Source organism: Rhinolophus ferrumequinum, chromosome 12 (assembly GCF_004115265.2).
Source record: "Rhinolophus ferrumequinum isolate MPI-CBG mRhiFer1 chromosome 12, mRhiFer1_v1.p, whole genome shotgun sequence".
Lineage (NCBI taxonomy): Eukaryota > Metazoa > Chordata > Mammalia > Chiroptera > Rhinolophidae > Rhinolophus > Rhinolophus ferrumequinum.
This window is the reverse complement of record NC_046295.1, coordinates 580664-604702: the sequence shown is the minus strand read 5'-3', so window position 1 is coordinate 604702 and position 24039 is coordinate 580664. Positions and strand designations below refer to the sequence as shown.

Sequence of the window (24039 nt, the reverse complement as noted above, 5' to 3'; positions counted from 1 at the left end):
GGTGAAGTACGTATTGCCTCACCTGGTTTATTTAAGTAAACTAAATATATTTTTGGAATTTGCTGCGGGCCAATGAACAATGGATTGCGGGCCGCAGTTGGCCCGCGGGACGCAGTTTGGACACCCCTGCTCTAGAACATCATGAGTGAACATAAATATTAAAAGAGATGGCAGAATCAATCTCCAAATTATTTGTTCTCTGCCTTTGGTCAATCCCCAGAACTCTGAAACAGCTTTTTTTAAAAACTATTTTTCCAGCTTTATACTTATTTTCCTGTGGAGAAGATTCACTGATTTCTTCATTCTGCTATAGTTGGAAGTCCCACCATAATTAACTTTACAGCTTTCTTTTAAATCTTTTTCCTCTTTGCCTTCTTTTTGATTAGCTTTTTATACATCTTCCCCCCTGTTCCATATCAGTTGGAAGGTTACATGCTTTATTTCTGTTTGTCAAATGGTTACCTTACTTTATCATACATACTCATCAAAGTCTAAATTAATCCACATTTCAATATTCCTCATGAAGAAATAACTTTACAATATTTAAATTTCAGTCACCCTTGTATCACTGTGTATTTTTAAATTCTAGCTTTAAAAATCACTTGATGTTATTATCATTTTATTACAATCACTGTTTGATGTATTTACCACATTCTTTGCTCTTTATTGTCTCCTGCATCTCCAACCTTCCTTCTGGATCTTGTTCTTTTGCTCCACAATGACTCTATCAGAGGTGAGTTCTGTCAGCATCTACTTATAGGATATTGTCTCTTTCATTATAATTTTTTCCAGTTTTAGAGAGATATAATTGACATATCACATTGTATTAGTTTAAGGTGTACAACATAATTCTATATTTATATATATTGTGAAATGATCGCCACAATATGTCTACTTTAACATCCATCACCTCACATAGTTACAATCTTTTCTCTTGTGATGAGAACTTTTAAGATCTACTCCCTTGGCAACTTTCAAATATTCAATACAGTATATTGTGTACCATGCTGTCCATTACACCCCCGGGATTTATTTACTTTATAACCTGGAAGTCTGTACCTTCTGACTCATTTCACCCATCCTCCACCCCTTGGTCTCTGGCAACCACCAATCTGTTCTCTGTATCTATGAGTTCAATGCTTTTTCAGTTTTTAGATTCTACATATAAGTGAGATAGGTCACACAGGATTTCTCTTTCTCTGTCTGATTTATTACACTTAGCATAATGCCCTCACGGTCTACCCATGTTGTCAAAAATGTCAGGATTTCATTCTTTTTTAGGGCTGAATAATACTAATATTCCTGTGTGTGTGTGTGTGTGTGTGTGTGTGCGCGCGCGCACGCACGCGCACGCGTGCGCATGCATGTACCATATCTTCTTTATCCATTCATCTATTGATGAACACTTCTGTTATTTCCATGTCTTAGCTACTGTAAATAATGCTGCAATGAACGTGGGGGAGCAGATATTACTTCACTTTCAATTTTGAAAGAGATTTTTTTTTTGCTGGGTATAGGTTTTCTCTCAAATAATATTTTCTTTCTGCATATTGAAGCCATCAGTCTGATTTCTAGTTTCCACCGCAGTTGTTGAAAAGTCAGTTTGCTCCTTTAAGGTGCTCCATTTTCCTTGTGGCTGCTTTAAAAATTTTCTTGTGTTTAGTATGTACAGTTTCATTATAACGTATTCATGTGTGAATTTCCCTTTTTTTTCCTGCTTAAGATTTAATTTGGTTTTTTGATACCGGATCTTAGAAAAGGCACAGAATGTAATGTATCTTAAGAGTGCATAAAATGTCAGCCATAAAAAAGAATGAAATCTTACCATTTGCAACAACAAGGATGGACCTTGAGACTATTGTGCTAAGTGAAAAAAAGTCAGACTGAGAAAGACAAATACTATATGATGTCACTAATATGTGGAAACTAAAGAACAGAATAAATGAGCAAACAAAACAGAAATAGACTCAGAGATACAGAAAAAAAGAACCTGTTGGTTGCTAGATGGGAGGGGGAAGGGGATGGGGAACGAGGTGAGGGGATTAAAAAGAGCAAATTAAAAACACAACATAGTTATGGGGATATGAAATACAGTAAGGAGAACATAATCAATAATGTAAAAACTGTGTAGGGTGCCAGATGGGCACTGGACTTATCAGGGGGATCACGTCACAGACTGTGTAGATGCCTGACCACTGCGCTGTGCACCTGAAGCTGAAGTAGAACAATATTAAATGTCAACTGTAATTTAATATGTATGTTTACATATACGCTGTCACGGGCGGGGGAGGGTGGAGTACAGCATAAGGAAGATAGTGAATGGTATACAGCTATCTAAGATGTCAGAGACCCCTGACATCTTGGGGGGGTGGTTATCACTTTGTGAGGGGTGTAAATGTCTTACCTATTACAGTTGCTTTGTACACCTGAAACTAACTTAAAAAAAAAAACCACATAAAATGTAACGTGTGTCCTAACAGAATCCAGCCCCCCCACCCCCCCAGCCCTCTGGCAGTCTTCTTCCCAATCACGTGCTCCTCACTTTCCTCTAAAGTTGAGACTACCTTGATTTTTATGTAAATAACTTATAGTTTTCTACTTAAGTGTGCAACCCTAAACACTATAGTTTAGTTCCACCCAGTTTTAAACCTGAAAGTATACATTGTTTTCAGTCTGGTTCTATTGCCCAGGATTTTGTGAGATTCATCCACAATGTTGTGTGCAGCACTACGAATATGTCGTTTGTTCTTTTTAATCATAAAGAGTATTTCATGACATGAAAATATAATAATTTGTATTTTTCCATTCTCCTGTTAAAAAACATCTGGGTTATTTCAAGTTTGGAGCTATAACATATAATACTGTGGTGGCATTTGTGCATGTTTCTTGATATACATGTGCACACAATTCTTTTGGATATATACAAAGGGGTTTGTGTATCTTCAGCTTTTACATAAAATATCAGTGTTTGTACCAACGTAAGAAGCAGTGTATGAGAATATCATTGTTCCATATTCTACCAATTGATACTGTCAGTCTTTCTACTATTAATCGCTCTGGTGGGTGTGCAATGCTATCTCACGGTGAATTCAAATAGCTTTTTTCCTTCTTTTACTGGTGGAGTCAACATACGCATTTATTGGCCATTTGAATTTTGATTTTTGTGACTAGTCTATTCAAATTGTTTGTCCATTTTTCTACCAGATGTCTGTCTTTTCCTTACCGCCTTTTGGAGTTCTTTACATATATTGCTGGGATATACAAAATGCTCAATAAAACACACTTGCAATACATGCTACTTATGATTGCTTTTGCCATTTAATTTATCTAAGATATATCCCATGCCAACAAACACAAATCTACTTTGTTATACTTAAGGCAATAAGCTAAGCCACTGCAAGAACAGACAATACACTGTAAGTCTAGCCAGTCTTACACTGACAATCTTGAGTTATTTGTAATTTTCACTCTTTTATACACTACAATGAATATCCTTGTAAGACATTTTTCTACATTCGTGCAGAAATTTTTGTTAGATAGAATCTTAGAAGCAGAATGGCTTAACATTTAGTAAAGGCTGATGGAATGACCTATATAAAGAATCTATCAACTTTCATTTCTATCAACTAAGTGTGAAAGGGCTTATTTTGGAGAGTTTTAAAATTCTCTTAAGTTCCCGTCCTTGTTGTAAATCTTGTCCAAAGGCCTGATTATATATCCTGGTCTTTAATCTCATTCAGTTTTGAGATCCACGAACCACCTGCCGTGGGATTGGCAGTACCCGGCCCAGGGTTCTCCAATCTGCAGAACTGATGACGTGCTCTTTCTCCTCCGCCTGTGCTCATGTCAGGAAATGGCTCTACCACCAGGCAGCGGCTCATCCTCTTCCTCCCTCGCCCCCTCCATCTTAAGTCTTGTTGATTTTACCTAATTACTCAAGTATCTCTTGAGTTCCCCCCACCCTCGCAAAAGCACTGCAGTGGTGCTGTCTTTAGACTTGATTTTTCCACTTGCTTCCTAAGCCACACCACAGAGTTACCCTCTGAAACGCAGAACTGGTTATGCTCCTCCCCTGCAGCCTTTGGGGAAAGCCCCAAACCTTGAACACCATTTCCAAAGACACGTCTCTCGCACCCTCCAGACTTCGCGGTCACTTCCACCTCCCACAAGGTGCCTGTGTCATCACACCACAGGCCTTTTCCCACTCTCCTCTAGGCCCAGAACATTATCCCTTATCTTATCCCTCTGTGACCAAACTCTCATTTAACCTTCAAGGTTCAGTTTAAATGTGACTGTAGACATATTTAATAAATACTTGGATATTAGGTTTGAGAGGATTCCTAGACATTGAAACAGACTTGTCAAGAAAGCAGCTGACATTACCAGCATACAGATAGTATATGGATGATCAAACTCACCTTGAAAAAAATTAGAGCTAGAGAAGAGGTTCAGGCCTGAGATCAGGACGAGGAGGAGGAGCCAGCAAAAGAGATTCATAAGAGCGACACAAGAGTGGGGCCGTGAAAGCCAAGGGAACTGAGTGTCGAAAGGAGCGGAGGATCATCTGGGTAGAATGTTCTAAAGCCTGCTCTAACAAGTCCACACAGGTACGTCCTACACATTTCCATAACACCTCACTCCCCAGCACAGAAATAATCACACTGCTTAGTGCCGAGGCAGCTATTGGTTGGAACTGACTCTCAGTGTAAGAAGTATGTCAGCCTTCTTTACTGTTACAAATTTCAGTAATGAGCTCAAGGCTCACTCAATAAAAACTTGCCTGACTTAATCACTGGTACATATAAGTCACCATGGAATTTACATCCTATTGGGGGAAAACAGATAGAAACCACTATTCATAATACAAAGCAGGGTGACCTCAGTGCTAGCCAAGCAGCAGAACCAGAGCATTATGGGGAACCTGTGGAAAAGAAGGTACTTAAGACAGGGCCTGAAGAAAGGAGCAGGCTATCAGAACACAGGGACTTGAGTTTTTAAAACAAGTACGTTTGCTTTTAATGTTGTAAATTTACCCCATTGTGGCAAGACGGTTATGTACACTTGTGCTGGTGAGCGGCAACACTCAAACTCGGCACTCTGGCAGGACAACTCAGGGAAAGACGAGTATCGTATTTTAAAATACTATTATTTATGCACAATTAATCTCAACAGTGGTATGATTATGCATGACGTTCGCCTTTACATTTTCTAGCAATTTCTGAATTTTCTTTTTTGCTCTATATTGTGTGTGTGGGGGGGGAGTAGTTTTAATTATGTTCTTTTTAAGGTCAGTCTCATCTGGGCAAAATGAGGAAAGAACATAATTCCAAAACAATATCCTTGCAAATATACAAAAAAGTCAGTAATTTCCAGAATACTATTCTTATAAAAATTTCATAAATCCATGAGAACAGTTCGAAAACTTCATTCACATATCTGGCAGAATTAAAATTAAATTTCTCTTTAAAAATTGAAATACAGCATAATAAACGAAGTTAACATTAATTTTTTCCTACTCCTGGATGCTAAAAGATTCTAATGGAAACGAAAAAGATGATATCACCCACCAGTAATGAGGAAAAGATGAAGCTGTGGACAACACACTGTGTTTTGATTTATTAAACCTCAATCGAGCTTCATCCCCCAAGAGTGATGGGTTACACTGGTTGCCAAAGTCGTCGTTTTCACTAAATACCTTTGTAAATATTGTGGTTACTCTGGTTTATAGCCATCTCTTTCAGACAGTGTATCAGTGGAAAAGAATCCCCATTCGTAACAAATGTTAAAACTACCATATGTGGAATCTTTTCATAAACCTCACGCTAATCATGGGTTTCAGGGTCTGCAGAAGGAAAATGACAGGAAAAGACCAGTTCTGGTAGTTGTGGCTGCGGTGGCTCTCTCCAACACGGGAACACCACATCCAGAATGCAAGAGAAAAACACCTGAGCAGTCCATAGTGGTCCCCCTTTAAAGACTAAGAACCTAATCCCAGAGGAGGGTGTGACTCACCCGGTCCTCACTGGGAGGCAGGTGGCAGAGATGACTTCCAGCCTGGACAGCTTTGCAGTGACTCCCTGCATCTGCCCTCCAAGCACCCGGGCTATCTGGTTTTCATCTCGAAGACATCTGACTCAGGCTTTATGGGTGTGTGGAGCCATAATGCTGCTGAGGGCTGCGGAATACAGCTCTGCCGTGCTGAGGCGTCTGCTGGGGCAGGAATGTTGCAGAAAGCTGACCAGAGACTCCAGCCTGACTGTTGTGGAAAAAGAAATCGGCCCAACCTGGAATCCCTCTCGGTTCTCCCATTTCTCAGCAAACTAGGCAAATGACTTAACTCTGTGAAGCTTTAGTTTCCTCATGCAATGCTCCAGCTTTCCTCCTCTAAATCGAAGTGTAAGGGTGAAATTCCGTAAATCAATAATGTAATTAGACTTAGGCTGTTTGCAGTTTGACTCAGGACATAGCTTGCTATCTAGCCACTTGTCAGTTTGATCCACCCTGATATTCAGCTGTTTTCTCTTTGTTTCTCCCCTCACTGATTAACTTAACAACTCTGTTTTGTTGCCTTTCTCAAGGCTACATGCACCTCGTTAATCCATTTCATTAGCAGAATCCTAACCTGGAAAGGGCAACTTCTTAATTCTCAGGTGCACGGACACAGAAACCCAATTTGCTCCCTTGCAGTTTTTACTGGTGACACACAAAGTCCCAGGCCACGGTGGTCGAGTCTGGGTCGAACTCCAGAGATAACATTATGTTTAAACGGACCAGACCCCAGGAAACAATGTCAGCCCTCAGAGCTGCCTGACCAACTCCCCCTTCCTTTGTTCTTTATCTTAGGTACCTGCAAAACCTTCTGCCCATTATTAGTATTATTATTTTTATTGTATGGAGGTATCTCAAAAAACTGGGTCTGGAGCTACCTTATGACCCAGCAATTCCACTCCTAGGTATCAATCCAGAGAAATCCAAAACTCTAATTCAAAAAAATTTGTGCACCCCTGTGTTTATTGCAGCACTATACACAATAGCCAGGACACAGAAACAACCGAAATGCCCATCAATAGACGACTGGATTAAGAAACTGTGGTACATTTATACAATGGAGTATTACTCGGCCATAAAGAGGAATGAAATCTTACCATTTGCAACGATATGGATGGACTTTCTGCCCATTCTTAGCTTTCAATTTTGAACTTTTTCAAGCGGCAGGCAGCCAGACCTCAGCACAGTATCAGAAGGGTAACAATGCATATCACGGGGTTAAGGAAGTGAGATACGCGACTCTGTGCCTGTGGGAGCAGAGAACCAGGCATCTGCCACCCAGCGGAGCTCCTTAATGCTTGTCCCTTGTTTCTCCCCCACCTCCATCAAGTACAGGGTGTGGAGGAAAGGTGAGGACCTAATTCTGCCAATCGACAGGTTATCTTAAACTAGGTGCTGAATAACATACGTTACATTTTTAAATTTGAGTGCACTCCTATGGCAAAGTAATGACTTACTGTCATTTTTAAGAATGGAAACTAAAATATAAGTACTAAATGTAATGGTTTTCTTTGTACAAACTTTCTTCTGTAACGTAAATTCTCTTGAACTCTTGTTGGAATATAAGCATTAAAACAGGTTGGTTTGGATAAGCAAAAACAGAAACCTGGCTGCAGGGACATGATAGAAATCCATTATCTCCATCCAGATAGATAATCAGCTACAAAAAGCAGAGATGAAACTAAAATTTAAAACCCCTCCAGACAGTAAAACCAGTGGTTAGGGAAATCCTGCATTTGTGCATTTTCATGAAGTATCTACGCTAAGGATAAGGAGGAATAACGAGTTTGGGGGAAGACAGTACGTCTTGTTCTCTGTGTGCTGAGGCAGTGCTGGGGAGAGACCCAAACCACACTGACCAGATGGAAGTTGGCCATTTGAGTAGAAAGCTCAGGAAACAGTTTAGAACTTAGATCTGCAGCTCACTGGCGTCTGTTAAAGCGATGTAATCAGTGCTCGCTGATGTTTGCTTAATGAATGAACAAGATCAAGCAGGAGAAAAAGGATGGGAGCATCAACATTTACAGTGTAAACAAGGGGAGGGGCAGTGAATGATGATAAGAAAGAAAGAAGAGCAGATTGACTTCCAAGAATATGACAATCAATAAGAAAACATAAGAAAAACGAAGGCTGACTAGATGGCTTCAGGGGCCACTGGGACGTTTGAGATGGCACTTTTACGATAGCCAAAAATGCTGCAGCAGAATCGCAATAGAATGAGAAACAAATGGGAGGTAAATACATGGAGGCATTTCCTGTAGATTACTTTTTCAAGAAATGGAGGAGAGAATGGGAAGAAGGAATAGATGGCAGTTTGAGGACAGCCAGGCAGGACATAGGAAGAGTCTTCCTGGCTGACAGAAGCGTGAGTATATTTTTAGTAGATGAGGAGGAACAAACTCTGATTATGCAAAACCGTCAGGTTCTGGATCCAAAAAAGGGCAGTACTGTGATCCCTCCAAGACGTAGTCACTGCCATCATTTAACACCTGGGTTTGAACACCACTCTCTTGACATAGTCGAGTCATTCAGCTTCAGGTCATGAGTCCAAAAAGATGGAGGTGTGACTCCATGCCAAAGACGGACTTGGGGAACGTAAAGGTCTGCTCCTTGGACTTGTGGACAAGTTCAAAGACGCTCTCTTCAGGCATGTACAAGAACCTACTTGCTTCTCACACGTGTATCTGCTGTACCTTTTATACCAGATTACTTCAGAACAGTTTCTCTGATTTGTGTTCCTTATGATCGCACTTCCCTTATCCCGAGCCCAGCACATTTAGAAACGTGTCATCACGTAAGGCATCGTCTGGAAAGCGTGCTGCATTACACAGAGACCCCCCACCCAAGTCCTCACCACACTCCTATACTTGCTCCAAAGCCAGAACACTCTCTCCCTGGAAACTATGGTTACCATTCATGATACTTCCTGGCTTTTAATCTAGTCTCACACTTAGACCTGGATGAAGGGATCTCTGGGGGGCTCCTAGGGGGCACCGTGCTGGCTCTCCTCTGGCCATGCCACTCCCCACTAAGCAAAGTGCCCACAAGCTCTCCCCCAGCAAGCGCCTCCCTCAAGATCACGCTCTGGCCACCTGACACCCCAGAGCCCCTGCCCATGTAGCTTTGTTTCTAGGGTCCATGCAGGCCTCCTCCCTGGCTCTGTCATCCTGAGGGCACACCACTCTGCTGAGAGAGCAAACCCTGGCCCAAAGCTTTTGCTTGTGTGGGGCTGAGGAGTGTGGTAGCACAGGTAGGCATCCCCACCGGCAGCTCCCAGCCTGGGTGGCACCCTGCTTGGGGTGGGAGGGGTCAGCCGTTCCTTCCCAAGCCACCATGCTTCTTTAGGGGTGAATTCTCAGGAGCGCAGGGTTCAAAGTCTGACCCCAGATCTCCAGGTCATTGTAAAGGATACTTGTCAAGGTGAGAGAATGGAGCCCCAATTTATTTAACATCTTGCTCGCTTGATAGTAACTTGTGTACCCTGGAACTTTGTATGAGAACTCTCATTTGGACTCCTGCCTCAATCCCTTCTCCTTTTCCAGCCTCCAGATGGAATATTCCTGCAGCAGGACAGGAAATCAAACGAATCTGAGATGACATGACAGGCTCTATCAGGGACATCTGCTATATCGAATGTTATTTCTTATAGTTAATTCTCAAAAACAAGGAACTGTTATGATTAGTTCCTCTTATCAAGACCTCAGCAACTAAACCTCCTCAGCAAGCACCTAGAGCATCTGCTTGCTGGAGATTCTCTCTACACCCAGATGTAATGCAGAGGAACCATCGATGTGTCCGCCACCTGATGTGTTTAGCATGGAGACTCAGGATCTGTTCCAGACGTGGGACGTCAGGGATGGCAGTGGGCTGGAGAACCCATGTACAGAGAACCTGACCTAGAACCCACCGTTGACATTCCACATGGACCATTTTACCAAACCTGGCCCATGATCAAACTCTGCTCAGGGACTGAGGGAAGTCCCTGAGAAAGATGGGCCTCCAATGTCCCTGTGGCCTGACAACGCTATCTTAAGGAGGCAGACTCAAAGAAGCATGCAACCTTATTGCACAAATGGTACGGTGGCGTTCCGGGCCTTCAGCGACGCCTTCTCTGGCATTCCCAGCACAGTGTCATCTGGTCTGACCAGAATCCTCCCCGTCGTGCAGACTCAGACCTCATCAGGCAGCTTAGTAGGGCAGTTCTGGTGATGGGTTGTTTGTTTGTTTTTAAACTAAGCTCAAATCAGCTTGTCTGTACCCTCTGTCCACTGATGCTGGTTCTAGTCTCGGGAGCATAACAGAACCAGTCCAGGACTGTTCTCACATCTGCAGATTCTTCTGTTTTCATCCCTCAGTCCCTCTAAACAATCTTGGCTGAGGTGAGGCGTCCCCATACCTGGCAGGGCCACTTCTCTCATAAACCAAGTAGCCCAATGTGAACAAGTCCTTTGGGCTGTTTTCTGTTCTACTGGATCATTGTTCATCCTTATGTCATTTCTACACTATCTTAATTACTGTCATTTCTCATAATAAGAGTTGATATTTAACATAGAATGTCCTCTAGCTTTGTTCTTCTTCAAGAATAGTTTGGCAACTCTTTGGCCTTTGTATTTCCATATACATTTAGAATTTGTCAAGTTCCAACCCTGCCCCCGTCTTGTGCCTACCCCCACAAAAAAACCCAATGAGGTAAACTGTTAGGATTTTGATTGAAAATGCATCAGGTCAGATCAGTTTATGTACAAATGGTATTTTTGCAATCCTGAGTGTTCCATTCCCTGAGGGTGGTACCTCCCTTCCCCCACATTGTCTCCTTTAATTTCTCTCAACATTTTCTCTGAAGTTACTTTGCTCATCTTTGGTTAGATTATTCCTATGTACTTGATATATTTTTTGATATACTTGATATATAAAGTACATCCTTTCCTTGATTTCTTTCTCTAACTGCAAAAAGACACAATTGATTTTTATGTTATGTAAATTCTTCAGATGATTTTAATAACTTATCTGAAAGTTATTTCAGATTTTCCATATTACCTGAGACTAAGAAGAGTTTAAAATTTTCTTCTTATACTTTTTTTTTTTTTTTTTGCTTTATTGCACTGGCTAGGAGAGACAGTGGACCTGCTTGTCTCATTACCAGAAAGGGAAAATTTTCAATATTTCACCATTGAGTATTTTTTTAAATAACAGCTTTACTGAGTATAATTGACATACCATAAAGTTCACCCTTTTAAGGTACGCAATTCATTGCTTTTGAATAAATTTATAGCTGGGAGCCATCACCACCACCTATTTTGAGAACATTTTGTTCATCCCATAAAGAAACCCCATACCCACTGGCAGTAACTCCCCGTCGGGCTCCAATTCGCACCCTCCTCTCCTCGGCAACCACTCATCTACTTTCTGACTCTGAAGATTTGCCTGTTCTGGACATTTCATATAAATGGAATCATACACTACGTAGCTTCTTGTGCCTGGCTTCTCGCAGTGTGCATAATGTTTTTGAGGTTCATCCATGTTGTGGCATGTGGCAATACTTTATTCCTTTTTATTGCCAAATAATACTTCACATTTTATTTATCCATTCATCAGCTGATGGACATTTGTGTTGTTTCCACATTTTGGCTATTATGGACAATGCAGCATAATTAAAAAATTTGTGTATAAGTTTTCATGTGGATATATGTTTCCACTTATCTTGGGTATATAGCTAGGAGTGGATGAATGTTGTTTTCTGTAGATACTCTGTCAGACTAAGGAGTTCCCTTCTACTTCTAGAATGGTAAAAAGCTGGCTGCCTTTCCACCTGCCTTCCTTCCATTATTCCCCTCTTTTGTCTTTAAACGTTAAGATAATCATATAATGTTTGCATTTTATCCTTAAATCAACCAGGTATTTCTTGAATAAATCTAATGTAGTCAAGATGCATCATCCTATTTATATATGGCTATTTGGTTTACTAGTATTTTAGTTTCTCTTGAATCTGTATTCATTAGTTAAGAGTGATCTATAATTTTCCTTTCTTGTACTGTCTTTGACAGTCTGTAGTATGGTTATGCTGGTCTTAACAAGTTGCTTGATAGAATTTGTTAATAAATAATAGAGGCCTGTGGTAGTCTTTGTGAGACGGTTTGAAATGATGAATTCAATTTAATAGTTATAGATAATTCACATTTTTCCATTTCTTCTTCTGACAGTTTTATTTTGTGTTTTTTCTAAAACACACACAATGATATCTAAATTTTCTGGCATAAAGTTGTGCATCATATCCTTTTATTTTCCTCTATATGTTTTCAGAATCTGTAGTGAGCAATTTTTCTAGTCTTCATACTGGTGACCTGTGGTTTCTCCTTTTTTTTTTTTTTTCCTGCATCAATCTGGCTACTGATTTTATTAGTTGGTTTTTATTTATTTTTTTAAATAATGTTTCACATTGTTGATCATCTCTGCTATATAGTGGTTCCCATTGATATATTTGCTCTTTAATATTTCTGGCAAACATCCCCAAGGCAAAAAGCTACTCACAAGCCCTCTCAGATCTGGGCCCAAAGAGACCTCATTGATGATTTTGAGATGTTTTTATAGTGACCCAGCTTTTTCAGTTGTCTTCGATGGCAACTCTGTCAATATTAGGTATAGAAAACTGAAATTTTAACAGTGTACTCAAAAATTTATGCCACTTACATGTATTACCAGTTCAAGAATACAAAAATAATTTAAAAAATAAAGTGGCCGGGAACTGGGCATTTTATAAATTTCTGGTGGGAGTGTACATTACTAAAATGGTTTTGAAAGCAACCTGGAAACATGCACTAAAACTCAAAAAGGGAAACAACCCAAATGTCCACAGATAAGAGAATGGTTGAATATATCACAGCATGTTTATACATCACCACTCCACTTACATGTGAATATTCCTTTGAGAGGGCAAATTCAGGAAAAGCAAATGAAACAACTGTCATGCTTCAGTGTGAATTAGCTGAAAAAGCAATTGACTAGGTCAGGGATACAGACTAGGCCTGAGGCTAGATAGGACTCCTGTTCTGAGAGCAGCCCAACTTAAAATTTCCAAAATTTAGCTTTATCTTGGTGTTATCTATAAAATTGTCACATGGAAAACAAGTGCATGCTTAAAAGAAAAACTACCTCATTGGTCCTCTATACTAGAGAGGTGAAGATACTTAAAAGAACTGAGATGTGTTCTGGAATTGTTACCTGCACTAGTCGTCCTTATGGCCTGGGCACTGAGGGACCAGCTCACATCCTGTTGGGCGGCCAGCACTAAACCCTGCAGAGCAGCTGTTCAGAGCCAAGTTTCAGGATATAGTTATGGCTATAATAATAAAGGGGAAGAGAACTCTAATACCAGCATTTTCCATGCGCTACTGTGGTTAAAATAGTGTGTGCAGAAGGACTCATGTAACAGCCCATTAAACCACAACATTTTAGAGAAAGGACCTCAGAAACTGTACAGTTTGGTTCTCTGCAACCTGGTCTCTGCAACCTTGGCGTGGTAACTAACTACTCCTCCCCCTCTCCGCTGCTACTTCAAGTTACTTCTTTTTCCGATTGTTTAAATTCTCTTTAAAAAGATATTTGATTTCTGATCTGGTTATAAAAAGCTCACAACATTACAGAATTACATAGTAAAGTTCCCCCATAATTCCATCACCAAGATAATCACTATTAACAGTTTATTCTTTATTCCTTCCAACTACTATCTAGTAAAGATGCTAGCTTACATACATTAAAAGAAGGTAAGATAATAGCACCTGTACTATTTTGAAATTTCCTTTTTCTTTTTTTTAAAAAAAAAATTTTTTTATTAGTTTCAGGTGCACAAAACAAAGTACTACTTAGACGTTTATCATTTATATCCCTCACACTGTCAACACCCCTCCCCCCATCCACTACCCCTCTGACATCGCACACAGCCGTTACATTTCCACTCTCTCTATTCCCAATGCTGTAGTCCGCTTCTTGTAAGTATATACATATATATATATATATATATATATATATATATATATATATATATGAAATTTCCTTTTTCCACTTAGTATATTGTGGACACAATATACAACTGGGTTCATTCCTTCTTTATTTTTTCATGGTTACCATGCTTCACAGTGCTTTCCTAAGCCCATTAGAATATCATCAGATTTTTCGGCAAACTCTAAAAGCCAGGAGGGCGTGGAACCAAATATTCAAACTATTGAAAGAGAGAAATTATGACCAAGAATAATATACCCAGCAAAGATATCCTTTAGAAATGAAGGAGAAATAAAGACCTTTCCAGACATACAGAAGCTGATCCCTCAGCTTCTAACACATGACCTGCACTACAAGAAATACTAAAAGAGGCCTATTCAACCACCATCAACAGGGACAATTTGTGGAAACCAAAACATAAAAGGGGGGAAAGTAAAGGCCTGAACCAGAATATGGGAATGGAGAAAGTAAGCATGCTGAAGAAAATGGAATACTCTAAATATCAAACTTTCTTTTACATAAACTTAACAGTAACCACTCAAAAAAAAATCCAAAACTGAAGTATATACTGTAATAAAAGAAGAAACAGAGGGAAGAAACATAGAATACCACCACACAGAAATAATACACAACAACAAAAAGGCAAAGAAACAATGGAGACACAGTCTTACCAGAAAACTAATATAGAATGATAGGAAATCCTCACATATCGATAATCACCCTAAATGTAAATGGACTGAACTCACCAATAAAAAGGCACAGAGTAGTAGATTGGATCAAAAAACTAACACCCAACCATATGCTGTCTCCAAGAGACACATCTCAGCTACAAGGACAAATATAGACTCAAAGAGAAAGGGTGGAAACTGACACTCCAAGCCAATGGTACCCAGAGAAAATCAGGTGTAGCCATACTGATATCAGATGAAACAGACTTCAGGGTAAAAACGGTAAAAAGAGACAAAGATGAACATTTCACGATGGTAAAGGGGACTTTACAACAAGAAGACATAACAGTCATCAATATTTATGACCCCAATCAGGGAGCACCGAAATATACCAAGCAACTACTAACAGAACTAAAGGAAGAAATTGACCAAAACACAATTATACTAGGGGACCTAAATACATCATTGACAGCTATGGATAGATCATCCAAACAGAAAATAAATAAATAGCAGCTCTAAATGACACATTAGATGAAATGGACATAATTGAGATTTATAGAGCACTTCAACCTAAAACATCAGACTCTACATTTTTTTCTAGCGTACATGGAACATTCTCAAGGATAGACCATATATTGGGACATAAAACTAGCCTCAGCAAATTTAAGAAGATTGAAATCATACGAAGCATATTCTCTGATCACAAGGCTTTGAAATTGGACATCAAATGCTAAAAGAAAGCAGGAAAAACCACAAATACGTGGAAATTAAACAACATACTTTGAAAGAACGACCAGGTCAAATTAGAAATAAGAGGAGAGATCAAAAGATACATAGAAACAAATGAGAATGAAAATACATTCTAGCAAAATTTTGGGGATGCAGTGAAAGCAGTTTTAAGAGGGAAAGTTATATCATTACAGACCTATCTCAAGAAACAAGAAAAATCCCAAATAAATAACCTCACATTAAACCTTAAGGAACTAGAAAAAGAAGAGCAAATGAAACCCAAGGTCAGCAGAAAAAAAGGAAATAATAAAAATCAGAGCATACTAAATGAAATAGAGAACAGAAAGACAATAGAAAAAAATAATGTGACAAAGAGCTGGTTCTTTGAAAAGATTAACAAAATCGACAAACCCTTGGTTAGACTCACTAAGATAAAAAGAGAAAAGACACTAATAAACAAAATCAGAAATGAAAAGAGAAGAAGTTGGATGCCACAGAAATACAAAGGATCATCCAAGAATACTATGAAGGACTATATGCCACCAAATTCAATAACCTAGAAGAAATGGACAAGTTCTTAGAAACACATAGCCTTCCTAGGCTGAAAGATGAAGAACTGGAAAATCAAAATTGACCGATCACCAGTAACGAAATTGAATCAGTCATCAAAAACCTTTCCAAAAGCAAAAATCCGGGACCAGATGGCTTCACTAGTGACTTCTACCAAACCTTCAAAGTGGATCTAATACAGAGTCCTGCTCAAACTCTTCCAAATATTGAAGAAGAGACAGTACTCCCTAACTCATTTTATGAGGCCAACACTACCCTGATACCGAAACCTGGTAAGGACAACACAAAAAAAGAAAATTACAGACCAATATCTCCGATGAATACAGATGCAAAAATCCTAAACAAAATTCTAGCAAATCGAATGCAACAACGCATTAAAAAGATTATTCATCACGACCAAGTGGGGTTCATCCCAGGGGTACAGGGATGGTTCAATATATGCAAATCCATCAATGTGATACATCACATAAACAAAATAAAGGATAAAAATCATATGATTATATCAATTGATGCAGAAAAAGCATTTGACAAGATACAACATCCATTTATGATTAAATCACTTAATAAAATAGATATAGAAGGAAAATACCTTAACATAATAAAGGCCATATATGACAAATCCCCAACTAATCTCATAATTAACGGTGAAAAACTGAAGCCCTTTGCTCTACGTTCAGGAACATGACAGGGCTGGCCCCTATCACCTCTGCTTTTCAACATAGTATTGGAAGTCCTCGCCACAGCAATCAGGCAAGAGAAAGAAATAAAAGCCATCCAAATTGGGAATGAAGAACTTAAATTGTCACTCTTTGCAGATGACATGATGCTATACATAGAAAACCCTAAAGACTCCACCAAAAGCTATTAGAAACAATCAACGAACACAGTAAAGTTGCCGGCTATAAAATCAACGTACAAAAGTCCATTGCATTCCTATATACTAACAATGAAATCTCAGAAAAAGAAATAAAAAAAAACAATTCCTTTTGCAATTGCAGCAAAAATAATAAAATACCTAGGAATAAATTTAACAAGGATGTGAAAGACCTATATGCTGAAAACTATAAGACATTTTTAAAAGAAATTGAAGAAGACACAAAGAAATGGAAAGACATTCCGTGCTCATGGATTTGAATAATCATAGTTAAAATGGATATATTACCCAAAGCAATATACAGATTTAATGCAATCCCCATCAAAATTCCAATGGCATTTTTTAAAGAAATAGAACAAAAAATCATCAGATTTGTTTGGAACCACAAAAGAACCCGAATAGCCAAAGCAATTTTAAGAAAAAAGAACAATGCTGGAGGTATCAGACTCCCTGACGTTAGCTTGTACTACAGGGCTACACTAATCAAAACAGCATGTTATTGGCAGAAAAACAGACACACAGACCAATGGGATAGAATTGAGAACACAGAAATAAAACCACATAACTATGGACAGATAATTTTTGACAAAGAAGCAAAAAACATAGAATGGAGAAAATATAGCCTCTTCAATAAATGGTGCTGGCAGAATTGGAAAGCCACGTGCAAAAGAATGAAACTGGACTGCTATCTGTCACCATGTACCAAAATTAATTCAAAATGGATCAAAGACTTAAGCATAAGACCTGAAACAATAAACTGCATAGAAGAAAACATAGGTACTAAACTTATGGACTTTTGGTTCAAAGAGCATTTTATGAATTTGACTCCATAGGAAAGGGCAGTAAAAGCTAAAATAAATGAATGGGACTATATCAAACTTAAAAGCTTCTGCATGGCAAAAGAAACCATCGACAAAATAAAGAGGTAACAAACTGAATGGGAGAAGATTTTTGCAAATAGTGCCTCCGATAAGGGGCTAATATCCAAAATATACAAGGAACTCGTGCAACTGACAGAAAAACAATCAACCCAATTGAAAAATGGGCGGAGGACCTGAAGAGACATTTCTCCAAAGAGGACATACAAATGGCAAATAGACATATGAAAAAATGCTCAACATCACTAATCATCAGAGAAATGCAACTAAAAACCACAATGAGATATCACCTCACCCCAGTTAGAATGGCTATCATCAACAAGACAAATAGTAACAAGTGTTGGAGAGGCTGTGGAGAAAAAGGAACCCTCATACACTGTTGGTGGGAATGCAGATTGGTGCAGCGCTATGGAAGGCAGTGTGGAGGTTCCTCAAAAAATTACGAATAGAATTACCATATGGCCCAGCAATCCCTCTCCTGGGTATCTACGCAAAAAATCTGAAAACATTTATACATAAAGACAAGTGTGCTCCAATGTTCATTGCAGCTTTATTTACAGTGGCCAAGACATGGAAACCAAAATGTCCTTTGATAGATGAATGGATAAAGAAGTTGTGGTATATATACACAATGGAATACTATTCGGCGGTAAGAAAAGATGAAATAGGAGCATTTGTGACAACATGGATGGATATGGCTAAGCGAAATAAGTCAGACAGAGAAAGCAGAGAAGCATATGATTTCACTGATACGTGGTATATAAACCAAAAACAACTAAAGAACAAGACAAACAAATGAGAAACAAAAACTCATAGACACAGACAATAGTTTAGTGGTTATTAGAGGGTAAGGGGGCAGGGGGGTGGTAGGTGAGGGTAAAGGGGATCAAAGATATGGTGATGGAAGGAGAACTGACTCTGGGTGGTGAACACACAATGGGATTTATAGATGATGTAATACAGAATTGTACACCTGAAATCTATGTAACTTTACTAACAATTGTCACCCCAATAAACTTTAATTAAAAAATAATAATAATAAAATAACAAAAAAAAAACAAAACAAAACAAGGTGCTTTCCTAGAGGCACACTTGTGCAGAGAAAGATGTGTTTCTATCATGGATTCATAGAAGTGAAAGGCTGGGACGGAGTATAGCTATTAAGCTGCCCACAAAGAATATAAGTGTTTCTGTTTGCCCTAAACACTGCATCCAACACTGCATGTCATCAACAGTTTTTCCTCCCCAAGCAATATATGTATTTCAAATCAGGCCACATATTTTTTAAGACTACTTTTTAAAAAGGTAGTTTCAGATTAACAGCAAAATAAAGAGAAAGGGACAGAGGTTTCCTAAATATCCCCAGTACCCCCTCCCAGGGCTTTCCCCTTTATCCCATCCCCCCATAATGGTGCTTTATTACAACTGATGAATCTACACTGACCATCAGAATCACCCAAGTCCGTAGCTATGTTAGAGTTACTCTTGGTGCTGTACATCCTCTGGGTTTGGATACATGCATAATGACATGTATCCATCACTATAGTATCATAGAGTGTCTGCACTGCCTTAAAAATTCTCTGTGCGCCACCTGTTCATCACTGTCTTTTCCCCAACCCCGGCAACCTCTGATCTTTATAATGTCTCCATAGTTCTGCCTTTTCCAGAATGTCATGCAGTTGGAGTCACACAGTATGTAGGCTTTCAGGTTGGCTTCTTTCACTTACTAATGTGCACTTAAGTTTCCTCCATTCTTTCCATGGCTTGATAGCCCATGTCTTTTTAGCACTAATATTCTGTTTTCTGGATGGACCGCCGTTTATTTATCCAGTTACCTACAGAAGGGCATCTTGTTTGTTTCCAAGTTTTGGCAATTATGAATAAAGATGCTGTACTCGTAAACATCTGTGTGCAGGTTTTTATGCGGACATACGTGTTATTCATTTGGTTAAATACCAAGGAGCATGATTGCTGGATTATTGGGTAAGAGTATGTTTAGTTTTGTAAGAAACCACCAAACTGTCTTTCAAAGTGGCTGCACCATTTTGCGTTCCCTATGGAAATGAATGAAGAGTTCCTGTTGCTCCACATCCTCACCAGCATTTGGTGGTATCGATGTTTTAGATTGTTACAATTCTCATAGGTGAGTAATGGCACGTCATTGTTGACTTAATCTCCAAAAGCTCTTTTCTGATTGTGTATATGTATTTTCTGGGAAGAAGAGGAGAGACTCCAATCTTTGTTAGAAGCTTCCCAATGTTTGGTATCCTTGCTGTCTGCTTATCACTGAGAAAACAGGGTTAAAACACTGACCAAAAGCTCTGAACATCTGGTGGAGATGTCAACTCTGTACTTATACTGGGTTGTACTGAATATGGGGGCTCCCTGTTCCACCACTCACCCAAGGCCAAGTGGATGAGAACATAAGTTCAATTTAGGGACAAATACTTAATACTTGAAACAAATCAAGGAGACATCAGGAGGATTGGGCTCATCTGTCCTGCTACACTTCAGTGCAGTTTCCCAATGAACCTCACCATTCCTAGGATCTATAATTTCTAAACCTGGAGCACCAACAGAGCTATTGTTCTACATGTTTCAAGCTATAGTGTCATCTGTCAGACAGAGCCTACACGCCTTCAGTCTTTAAGGAATTTCTCCAAGTTTCGTGTCTTCAAATAGTACTAATTATTTTGTAGTGCAGTGTTGCATTTTTTAAAAACAAATGTAGTTTTTACTATTTTTAGGAATTTCAGTGGCCCATTTGATTAGTCCAGCATCTTGATTTGATCTATCCAGGTCATTTTAAGATTTTGGGAAAACAAAAATGTGGCTCCTCTCTGTCAAATAATTTGGACCCCTAACATAGAATAAACAAGAATCTAAAAAATAGATATTAGGGACAGCCAGATGGCTCAATTGTTTAGAGTGCAAGCTCTGAACAACAGGGTTGCCGGTTCGATTACCACATGGACCAGTGAGCTGCACCCTCCACAACTAGATTGAAGGACAATGACTGATGGGTCCTAGAAAAAGACACTGTTCCCCAATATAAATTAAAAAAAAAAAGATATATCATTACCTAATCTATGACAGGCACTTTATATACTCATACATTTTTATTTTTATTTGCACAAAAAATTGAAAGGTAGGTATTATATTATCATCACCATTGTACAAAAGAATAAACTTTAGTCAGAAACAACAGTAACTCACCCAAGGTCAGCTGTAAGCAGTGGGATGGGCCTGGAACCCTGATCTGTCTCTGATCTGCTCACTTGCAGATGAAGAAACTGAGGCCGAAGTATATAACCAATTTAACAGAGTAGCCATAAGCAGAAGCCTCACAGGCCCCTTGCACATTTTCTTGTTATTGCTTCAAGGTTGTAAGTTACATAATTTCAATAACATCAACATGTAACAGCTTTTTGGTTTTTACTCACAATACTGCATATGAGGTTGGGGTGGGCAGACAGATGACGAGAGAATTAACTAACATTACCCCAACTAAAGGAGTCCCAGGAACGCACTTCCTCTAAATTGGAGACAATTGCATCTCTGTAATCTGATAAAATTCAAATGGTATCATGTAGGCTAGTATAAATGTTAGGAATTTTTGATGCAAGTCATCTATGAAAACCAGATTTCTTAATCAAGCTCCATTTTTGTGCTTCCAACTCCGCCTTCTCAGCCTGCAGCCTAATGTTTTCCCCCTGCTGCTGCTTTCCACTTTTCCTGTGATTTAGAAAAAATATTTCCCTTGGTAACCATTTTTCCTGGTTACTCCCTTGGCTGATTTTCTGCACAAAAAACTGAAAGGCATTTATCCCCAAGGGAGGCAGTTATTTCAGATTTTACTAAGAAGTCAGTTTACATTTTTCAACATTCCCTTCTGTCCTTTGTTTTAAAGAAAGCTCTGATTTTTGTTTCATTTTCAGCTGGAGACTTAAATGACACCAAGCAAAGCCTACTTAGTTTAGATTTCCAGGTAAAAAAGTTTTTAACTTTTAAGTTTCTACTACAGCATGTGGAATGGTTTTAATATTTGGGTGTGTTATGTTGTAAATATGTTTAACACTTGAGGAAATTAGCTCTTACTAATAGATTTTTAAAGTTTAAAATGTGCATTATTCTGTTTACTTGTTTTTCTCAGGATGAATACTTCCCAAATATTTCAAACTTTACAGAATGAGGATTAAATATATTTTTATATGTTTAAATATAATTACGTGCTCAATAGAAGTATAAGTGGGTTCGAAAATTTTATTCTTTCTCTATTTTTAAGTCCTAAAAGAACATTCAGGATTAATTAAAACTGTTTTTTGTTTTAAGCCTGCTGAGTGACGTTAAAAGGGATAACAGACATCTCATGTCTTTGTGTAGAAGTTTAAATTCTAAATTTAATATTTTAAAAATCTTACTTAAGACAGCTGATGAAAACTTTAAATGGAAAAAAACAGTAAGTTAACCAAAGTTTACAGAGGTTATTTAATGTTGGTATAAACATAGTAAGTGCCAGAAGGAAGAATTTATTTGGTCAAAATAATAGCTACTGTGATTAGAGTGCCATAAAATCTTATCTCTAGAAACATATTCACTCAATTGCAAAATTACTTATTAAAGAGTAAAAGCAATGCGAAATTCTATAAATCACTGAAAAAAACAAAGGCCTGAGCATCAATTATAAGACTGGCATTGAAAGGCCATTTCATAAAAATTATTTAAACATTTCAGTGAGACTATTAAGATACTCTGCAAATATATTTCTGAACATATCTATTTAGATTTCTGGACAAGTAAAAGTCAGCCAATTTAAGGGAAGAAAAAGAGAAAGACTAAGGACCCAGTTTCCAGGATGGGGAAAGTGGGCGGGAGGCGAGCTCAGGTACCCTGGTGAGTGAGTGCTCAGAGGAGGCTCAGGACAACAGGAAACCTGAGACCCCCCTTTACACACGGGAGTTATCTCCAGAGCCCTCAAGCCCAGGGCCCAGCTCCTCATAACTCTTACCCAGGACAGGACGGAGAGCCTACCCATATGACTGCCAAGGCAACAATAATTCATTGTATGTGTTCATGCACAGCATTTACGCTCTCTACCAGAGCCCACTTCCCTGCCACTCAGCAAATTGTACTTCCAGCGTGTTTCACAGTCCAGCTATTCATACTGCTTTGCATTGCTGCGATTGCCAATTCTTTTCCAACATTAGCTTGCTCTCTGAATTGACTTTTACATTTTTAGCTGCCAACCAGCTAAGGGATTTGCTCCTTCCTTGCATTTTGCATGTTTTTCTAAAAGATTACAAAAAGTTGTTCTAATATAGGTTCATTTCAATGACCTATAGCAAGGGTTTTGAAATGACTGTAGTAATTAATGTACATATATGCTGAACAAAGTTAGCATGCTGAGGATAGCTGACATAAAGATAACCTTAGCTCAATTTGTTGAGCTAAGGTAAAGTGGTGGAAAGTCAGAATATGATCCAAGGGTAACCTGAGTAGAGGAGGATGATGCTGGTGGAAGAAGTTATAAAAAGAACCACTGAGATCCAGGAGAGCAAAATGAGAAAGTATCACCCCCTCTTCTCTCACCAGGAGCCCTAGAAATAACACATGATATATTACAAACAAATACACACATGAATATATAGCTGCACTAGAAAATATAAGGGAAATTACTGGTGAGACAGAAACTGTGAGGAGTCCTTCAGAGACGGAAGAAGATGGGAATGAATTTAAAGAGGGAAAACACAACCTTAATATGGGAGATAACTGAGTAAAAGAGAGCTTGGGTGGGGAAAAAAAGTCATTAGAGTAAAAGGTGCCAAGAAGGATAAATTAATAAAAAACAACCATACAACTATATACATAATGGTAAAACTTCTGAATATTAAAAATGAGTTGAAAATATGGAATAAAACCCTTCTATTAAGAGGGAAAATAAGATTTCTTAGGAAGAGATGAAAATCAGATTCAAGTTAAACTTCTCACCAGTAATATTAGATGTAAGAAATTTGTGGAATAATATCAATAAATTATGAAGAAGATGATTTTGAAATAATTCTATTTCCAACTAAACAGAATGATGTTTTCTGACATAGAAGAATTCCAAATTTTTACAACTCACAACATTCTTTTGAAGAAAGAGGATGTATTTCAGCAAGAAATAAAATGAATCTGAGGGAACTTCTGCTTCTAATAATGGCAGGCTAGGCGATTCAGATTGATCAACCTGCTGAGAATAAATAGACAAGAAAGGAAAATTACAGGGCCAATATAC

General features: G+C 38.6%; 2 protein-coding genes across 7 annotated transcripts in view; one reads left to right on the top strand and one right to left on the bottom strand.

Moving 5' to 3' along the window:
• Positions 1 to 24039, bottom strand: part of CENPP (centromere protein P) — a 237870-nt gene that overhangs the window by 24398 nt on the left and 189433 nt on the right. The window lies entirely within an intron of this gene.
• ECM2 (extracellular matrix protein 2) overlaps positions 21599 to 24039 on the top strand; it is a 36914-nt gene continuing 34473 nt past the window's right edge. The window contains exon 1 of one of the 4 annotated variants that reach the window (XM_033122652.1): positions 21599 to 21750. The gene's annotated coding sequence lies outside the window, so the exon portion shown is untranslated. The remainder of the gene's footprint in view (positions 21751 to 24039) is intronic. The other 3 variants (XM_033122655.1, XM_033122654.1, XM_033122656.1) reach the window with 3 other exon arrangements.